At 36.9% G+C, this 9,384-nt stretch overlaps 1 pseudogene; it reads left to right on the forward strand.

Moving 5' to 3' along the window:
- Positions 1 to 5,264, forward strand: part of LOC132098210 (cytosolic carboxypeptidase 1-like) — a 36,741-nt pseudogene extending 31,477 nt beyond the window's left edge.
- The last annotated feature ends 4,120 nt before the right edge of the window (positions 5,265 to 9,384 follow it).

Here is a 9,384-nt window from a genome sequence, read left to right on the forward strand (position 1 = left end):
ATGCCATTTAGCAGCAGGTTAAAATAATAGTTAATAAATAATAATAACGATAGGCATGGGGGACAAAATTTAAAAAAGCAATTAAATACCGGCTCAGCATTCTCTGTGAGCAGCTTTAGCAGAAATCACCAGAACATTTTGGAAACGGTTAACTATTGCCATCAGAATCCAAAAGCAATACAGTAAGTGCTGTTTACTTCCCAGACACAAAACAAGCAGCTTGTGGGTGTCTCGTTTACTTGCTACTAAGTACCTCAAACAGAACTCTTTCAAAGATTGAATTTGATTTACAACAAACTTTGGCAGATCCAGAGATTAGTGCTCTCTGTGAATCAACCCAGTGCATCATAAACAGCTTTGCTTCCAAGTAGACCCTGTGTGCCCTTACTTGAGGAAGTTGTGTACAGCCTGCCAATCATAGATTTCAGCAGATTGAGAAAGTATTTTCCAGTTTAGTGTGCAATATGCATCAGAGATCAGCCGATTAGTACACAGACTTTAGTTAGTTTCACAGACAGATCAGATTAGTCCATTATGTGAAGACGGCTTCTACTCTACAGGAAAAGATTATTTATTTTGGCTGTTTATTTTTGGTTATGTTTTTAGTTTCTCTTAAGTTTATATATATATATATAAACAAAATTAAATTAACAGTACTAATGTAAGTTTTAGTTATCGTGTATCACATCAAAAAGTTTATTTCACTAATTCCATTCAAAAAGTGAAACTTGTATATTATATTCATTCATTACACACAGACTGATATATTTCAAATGTTTATTTCTTTTAATTTTGATGATTATAACTGACAACTAAGAAAAATCCCAAATGTAATGAATGAATATAATATTCAAGTTTCACTTTTTGAATAGAATTGATAAAATTCTATAAAGAGTGAAATAAGTGAAATAAATCAACTTTTTGATATTCTAATTACATGAATTACTGTATGTATGTATATATATATATATATATATATATATATATATATATATATATATATATATATATATATATATCATGTCACTAAAATTGTGCTTATTGTGCTGTCCTTCATTATGAATTATGGATTACAGATTTTTACCCAAATGACAATAAAATTGACAAAAGCAGCTTTATAGTTCAAATAATCACAAGTTTTAACAGAAGAATTAATCTTTTAGAATTAAGAATTACATTTGTGATTTTTTAAAAAAGTGATTTTTATAATGTCTCAATCTCCGCATTTAAGACCTCTAGAAAAACAAACAAATAAATAAAATGTTAGTAATATGCATGCTAATACGCAACAAGTGAGAATTGGTCATTAAAATTAAGTGTTAGCATAGTGATCAAATAAATGAAATGTTACAAATTAAAAAAGTTATGAATTGTATATATTATACTGTATTTATAGTGGAGCTGAAATGTACATTTAATTAATTCCTCTAATGATATTATTTAATATGATTTAATAAACTCTTTTATTTCATCATGTCCCACATCCAGACAATATACACTCAGAGACCCTATGCTGAGTGAATTTGGACACAAAATCACATGTCCTCTGTTAATAAATTGAACCCAGATATCATTTTGCAAACCAATCATTTACAAATAGTCCATGTAACAGGTGATCTGTATGTGTGTGTGTGTTTGTGTGTGTTTGCAGGGGCTCCAGATTGGTACAAGTGAACTAGAAGAAATGGGTGCTCATTTTAGTTCGGCTCTGCTTAGGCTTAGACGCTTCACGTCCCCCTTAGAGCTCCACAACCACAACTCCCATCTGCTGGACACGGAGAACGACCTGATAGACCCCCGCAGCATCCCCAACATCACCAGTACAGTGACCGTATCCAGCTCAGGACGTCCTGTTATTCTGCTGCCGAATGAACCAGCACAACAGCTGCCATATCGAATTTCAATACAACATTAAGCAGCTCGGAGCCCACAATGTTCAGAACAATAATAGCCATGATGTCCATGATGTCAGAAGCTTCTAGAGTCTAGAAGCTTCTTGGGAATGTACTTCGGCCCCTCCCGGCTTGTGTATTTCTGTAATGGACACACACACACACACACACACACACACACACACACACACACACACACGATCTTGCAGGCCTCTTCTAATGGCCGGCACCACTTGAGGAGATGTCAGTCACATGGGGCTCAGTGCACTTGAGTGAAGAAAGAAGCACTCTGCTCATTATAGTCATCTAATCACCTGATCAAAACGCCCGCTAATCCACTTTGAGTCTGTCCCCCCTCCCCTCGGCCCGTCTCGCTTGGATCCAGTTTCTTCCCCCTCACACCATTAAAACCATTAAAAACCCACTAAAACCAGCCAAACCACCAGACCACACATTAAACCATTTAACTGCTTAACAAGAGAGCCATAAAACCATCATCACTCTTAGTAAGGTTATTGCGTTAGGAGAGAGAGACACCGATAGAGAGGCATGCAAAGAAATGCGTCCTCTGCCGCCACATGAGGTTTTCGACCGCTAACCTGCAGGAGTCGTTTGTTGGTTTTGTTGTATTGACCGGCCATTTTTTATAGCTCAAAATTACGGTTAGAGATTTGAACAACCCTTTAGCCTAAAGTATTCAACTGTGGCTCGGAACTCGTCCCGCATCGTTTGTGCAAATTGTGCAGCTTGTTGAGGAGAGATGGGGAATCCCATAGACTTACAGTCATGGCCAAACGTTTTGCAAAGTTTGCTGCTTCTGTACTTGTAGATTATTTTTCTTACGCTCTGGCATGCTGGATATTAGCTTCTGTGACAAATCCTGACTGATGGCGATCTATTCTTGCCTTATTAGTTCTCGGAGTTGATTACAATTTGTGGGCTTCTGCTTGTCCACCCGCCTTTTTGAGGACTGACCACAGATTCTCTATGGTATTGAGATCCAGGGAGCTGCCTGGCCACGGATCCAAAATGTCAGTGTTATGATCTTCTTTATCACTCTTGCTTGTGACATGGTTGCTCATGGATTGTTGGAAGAAATCGCTCTTGCAGGACGTTTTGATACCATTCTTTATTCATGGCAGAGTATTTGGGCAGAATTATGAGAGAGTGCACTCCTTTGGTTGAAAAGCAACCCCACACATGGATGGTCTCAGGATGCTTCACTTTTGACACAACACAGGACTCATGGTAGCGTTCACCTTTTCTTCTCCAAACAACCAATTTTCCAGATGTCCCAAACAGTCAGGGGGGAGCTTCATCAGAGAAAATAATTTGCAGTTTGTCTTCTGCTGTCCAATCCTTGTACTTCCTGCTGAATTTCAGTCTGTCCTTGATGTTTTTCTTGGAGAGAAGTGGCTTCTTTTTAGCTGTCCTTCTTGACACCAGGCCATTTCCCAAAAGTTAAAATTACTGCCAAACCTTTTGGCCATGACTGTACATTGAATGGGGGTTCTGAGTTATTTCTAAAGGGAAGAATATTATAGAGAAACAACCAGGAGCCAGATTTACTAGCAGCTTGCATCAGTGCGAACTGTCTTTTGGCATAAAAATAGCACTGTCAGGATTTACTAAAGACATGCAGTGAAGAATTAGTGATGAAAAGGTGTGGGCACAGTTATTTTTGGGCCTGGTCTTATTGAATATGCATTTGTAGGAGTTTCCCTTTCAAACGCAAATTTTACTGGAGGAGCGTATTAAAATGAATCACACAATGAGATTTACTAACATTTGCACTCGTCAAATTACTGGTATTTGCTCCATTATTTAAACCTTAAAAAAGCATGTCTTAAAGCCGGTGGCAATTTGCGCTGCTCTTGGTAGATTGTGCTAGTCATTATGGAAATAATCTGGCTGCGTCTGTGTTCTTCCCATCAGCGCTTTTATGGAATTGTACTCTAATGCTAATTTGCAGTGTTTAGTAAAACTGGCCCTAGGTCGTAAGACGTGCTCATGTCCATATTTCAGGATGGCAATGTCAGGATTCATTGCACCCAAACTGTGGATTAGTGATTCGGTGAGCGTGAGGAATCATTTTCACATATGATTTAGCCACCACAGTAGAGTCTTGAGCTTAACTCTACTGAAAGTCTGAAGCCGACTTTACAGAGTGGTTCAACTCTCCCTTTTTTATCTATACAAGATCTCGGCCAAAAATTAATGCAGCTCTTAATGGAAATTAATGTTGTGATGTTGCATAATGTTGTCAAAACAATCCCCCAAAGAAAGCATAATGTTATTGAAGCTAAAGACAGTCCAATGCAATATTAGAGTCTGCAACTTTTTTGGCCAGGCAGTTTAAAGTCAACTACAGCACATCACAAAGACTTTCAATGGGGTTAAGTTTGGGACTCTGTGTTGGCCAATCCGTGAATCTTGACATTGGCACCCTGGAATACTTACATGGGTATGTCTTCAGACATGGTTGTTTAAGAAATAAAAATATTCACACTGCATCAGTTAGGGTTAAAAAAATATGTTGCCGAAAATGCAACATTCCATAAACATATTAAAGGGATAGTTCACCCAAAAATGAAATTTAATCCATGATTTACTTACACTCAAGAAATTATAGGTGTATATGACTTTGTCCTTCCAGACAAATACAATCTGAGTCATAAAAAATGTCCTGGCTCTTTCAAGCTTTTTTAATGGCAGTGAATGGGGGTCAAGATTTTGAAGCCCAAAAAAAATGAAATTGGCAAATTTCAAATTTCACTTGCTCGCATCCGAGCAAAGCTTAGGGCATGTTTACACTTGACAGGTTAGGTTTATTTAAAACTAATGCTTTTGTGATTTCTCTGTTAGTCAGAAGGTGTGAGAACACGGCGAATGAAACAAAAACACCTAGCAATTACCCTGAATGCCTTATTAACAGTAACACCCTAAAATTAAGGCATTAAGTTTTGTCTTCCAAACATCACTTGCAGAAGAGATAAAATTCTCACACAACTGAGTATTAAAGTAGTGTTAATGGAAATGAGGTAGACTAATTGTGATTTACTGTATGGGAATAAATACGTAGTTCTTTCTGTTTCTGTCTGAGGATATGATCTCACTTCTCATATACTTAGCTGACATATATTAACTGACAGCCCGTGTGTGTGTGTGTGTGTGTGTGTGTGTTTCCTGCAGTCCCACCACATACGTGTTGGAAGAGGATGAGCCAGCGTTCCTGGAGGAAGTCGATTACAGTGCAGAAAGCAATGACGAGATTGATCCCGATCTTGAACCCGATCTCCAGGATAACCATGCCCCCCGGACCCCAATTCTGACTCAGAGTTCAGCCGCCAAGACTCACTTAACAGAAATTGAACCAGACTTACTTTAGTATAAGGCTTTAGCTGATCTCACTGGTCATTTGCCTGTGTACTACATCACTTGTGTTTGCCTAATTGCCTACTTTATAGAAACTCGTTTGTTCACAAAGTTGGCCTAAATTAGAATAACCTAACTTCAAAATCGGCTTTCTAACAAAAAACATAAGATAATAATGCAGAAGATCCTTTTGAAACCATAATGCTTATAGATGCTTTACAAGTTACAGCATTATTAGTAATGTTAGAAATCACATCATTATTAAAATGGAGGAAAAGTTTTGTCATTATTTACTCATCCTCATGTTCGAACCCTGTTTAACTTTCAAACTTCTGTGGAAAACAAAAGTAGATGTTATGAAGAATGTTCACACTTCTCTGTTCTGTATGATGAAAATTAAGTTTTAAAGGGATAGTTTACCCAAAAATGAAAATTTGCTGGGTTTTTTTTTTTGTTTGTTTTTTTCTCAGCCTAAGGTCATTCAAGAAATAGGTGACTTTTTCTTGAGTATAACCGTAAAGAAGAGTTTTAGCTGAAACCGTGGTCCTTGGTGATTCATGAAATGCAAGTCAATGGCTACGGTCACTTAGGGAGTCAAAAAGCATATGCAGGCAACACAAAATTAATACTCATGGCTCCTGACTATATATTGAGGTCTTATGGAGTGAAACCATTAGTCTGTGCAAGAAACTGAACGTTACTTACAACAATATCTGTAATTAAAAGAGCTTCAGGCAAGGAGTCTGGATAATGTTCAGTTTCTTGCACAAACCAATTGTTTCGCTTCATGAGACCTCAGTATATTATCAGGGGCCATGAGTATTATTTTTTTGTTATCTGTATATGCTTTTTGACTCTCAAAGTGATAGCAGCAAATTACTTGCATTTTATGAATCACCAAGGACCACGGTTTCAGCTAAACATCTTCAATGTTACACTGAAGAAAAAAAAGTCACCTACATCTTGGATGGGCTCAGGGTAAGAGTAAATTAACAGCAAATGTTCATTTTTGAGTAAACTATATGTTCTTCCAAACAGATTTGGAAGGACATGAGGGTGAGTAAATGGCAGAACCTTTAAAACTCTGAAAAGTGAAAATGTAACAGTCCCTATGATCAAAAATTCTATGAAATTATTAATTATACTTAACAAAAAATGAAATGTTATGTGCTTAATGGTCTCTAATTAAAAAATTCTGGTGCTATATTTAAAAGGCCATGACCATTTCATAAATACTGGTGTTTTATTGACTCACATTACATTAAGAACAGCTGGTATAGCTGTAATCCTGATGCAACATGACATATGGTCATCTAACAAACCACAGTGTCACTTAACTTCAGCATGAGGATAGAATCAAAGCTGCACGCTCACAACACACCTCACAGTACAACTCTTATTCTCACGAGAAATGCTCACCTGCGTGCTTCCTGTGGCCTGCGGTACTAGATCAGTATTGTGTGTGTGAGTGCGTGTTCACGGCACATTTTGTGGCTGTACTTGCTTTTTAATTGGGAGAGCTTCTGGATTTTTATTTAGATGGTTATATAAATTTTTCTGCATTTGTATAATTAGTGCATGTTTTTTGGAAGTCGCCTTTTAATTTATTTTATGAGTTTTATTGGTTTATTGGGAGAAAAGAAAGGTAAAACTTGATTCTGATGTTGGCAGTGCAGTGTGTGTGAGTGTGCTTGTTTGTATTCGCGAAAAATTAGCACTTTGGTTGAACTTATTTTGGATTTAAATTAAATTTTTTAAATTAACACAGATTCAGCAAGGACAAATTAATGTACTTGCTGATATTTATTTCAAATAAATGCTATTCTTGAACTTTTTGTTTTCAACACTGATAATAGAAAATGTTACTTAAGCAGCAAATCAGTATATTAGACTGAATTCTGAAGGATCATGTGCCACTGAAGACTGAAGTAATGATGCTGAAAATTCAGCTTTGATCACAGCAATTAATTACATTTTAACACCTAAACATTAAAATCTGTGATAGACTATGATAAATTGATACAGCACATTTTATGTTCAGATATTGTAATGAATTTTAAGTAGTGGTGTCAAATGATTAATCACATCCAAAATAAACATTTAGTGTTTTTATATATACATAATAAATATACACATTACACACACATATATTATGTAAACAAAAACTTATTTTGGATGTGATTAATCATTTGATAGCAGCACTCATTTAAAAAAAAAACTAAAACAAAATAAATATTTAAGCTAATACTTTAGCTATCATTCAATTGTATCATATCAGCCACCCATGTTGGCTGACCAGCTAATTAAAAAACACACTTTCCAAATATCATCACAAAATTTCAACATTTTACAGTACATGCTAAAATGGAATTGCGCCAACTGTGATAAAAATTGATTAAATAAAACAGAATGCACTGAAGCACGGCCTCTCATACCTGAACTAACTAGACTTTACATATTGAAAAACCACAGCCATGACATTTATAATACAGATGTTCATCTGCCCAGAAGAGTCTTACTGTTAAAAGTTTAACTGAGACAACTTTACAGCTCAAATAACACAGTTTTGTATGAAAGAATTAATGTAAGAACTTTAACAAAATTACAAGTTTTACATTTTGGCTTCTTGATGTCTCCTAAATGCCTTGCCCATAGGCTTCTTTTGTATATACATTAGTGCAAATGCTATTTTTGCTTGTTTTTACAAACTGTGGCACTCAGTGCTTCAAGTGCGCCGGTACGCACCTGTACTCAGTACCACCACTTCCAAATAAAGCTCTTGAGCGTACCGCCACCTCTCCATGCGCCCAGAACGTGCTTTTAGCATATTTAGCGTACCGGTACGCTCATTTGAACATCTGTTTTAATGGAGGTTTTAATCTTTTGCCTGCGCTGCCGCTTTTCAGTGCCCCCTTCACAATGCAAGCTTCCTAATTCATCCCACCGAGAGCAGAGACTACCATACACCCTTGAGTTTTACAAGTGAAAAGCGCATGTGTCGCTTTAATCGCTGTCAGCAACAACTCAACGTGGTCGGAGAGGGTGTGTGAAACGCACACACTCGGTTCAGTAATATGTCACATACAGTGTTCAATACTTAATATGCTCTCCTGGCTTCAAATTCTGAGTACTTAAGCAACACGGCCACAATCAGGTAACTCGCTGGCTGACACCCCACCAAGCCTGAATAATATCGCTGCAAGTCAGACGCAAGCTAATGAAGTAATGCAGTAGCTCTTTTAGGTAGGGTGACCAGACGTCCCGAAAAATTCGGGACAGTCCCGAAATCTAAACTGTTGTCCCGAATCCCAAATCTGGCCCTAATTGTCCCGATAATTATAGCAAAGCAAAATCTTGAGTAGTTATTGTCTGATAAACATTAAAAACTGTCAGCGGTGGTTGAGTCGTCCTGCAACCACCAGGCTGCAGCATCTTTTTTCTAAGTTCTAAAAAAATACCGTAGGCGGCTAGGCACGAATTTAGATATCAATTTATCTAATTAATAAACTGCGAGGAGGACAGTGATGCACGCGTACAGCAGTGATTGACAGTTCGTGGCACTGTGTACAAAAAATAAGTTTAAGCTCATTAATGTTAGCGTTACAGAAAGGTCTGATTTACGCACTGTTACAACAGTCATTGTTATTTTTTTTATTTTTTTTACAATGACATTTGAGTTCATGATTTTAATGTTGTTGTTTCTTGTGGCAGACTAAAGAGTAATGACAGTCGGTTGATCTTTGATTAAAAATGTGTTTAGTTAAGGTTTGAAATTCATTATCCTTTTGCACATTTTATTTATGTTCAGTAGCTCTTTCTAGCTCAAGCAAATCCACAAACTAATAAAAGGATTTATTATTTTTTATAAGGTCGTCTGTTGACTGCTGTATATAAAACCCCTTCTATATAGTTGTTGTTACCTCAGGGGATGAGGGGAGTCATCAAAAAAAATAAAAATAAAATAATATATATATAGGATATAATAGAGTACCGGCACCTCTTTTGTGCCACTTAAAGCACTGGTGGCACTACAACATGCCGTCCATAAAGCTTAGCCTGTTTTGAACCAGGAACACTGTGGACAAGTGGCCAGTAAGACAGGAAAGAGTAAAATGAG

The sequence above is a fragment of the Carassius carassius genome, chromosome 21 (assembly GCF_963082965.1).
Source record: "Carassius carassius chromosome 21, fCarCar2.1, whole genome shotgun sequence".
Classification (NCBI taxonomy): domain Eukaryota; kingdom Metazoa; phylum Chordata; class Actinopteri; order Cypriniformes; family Cyprinidae; genus Carassius; species Carassius carassius.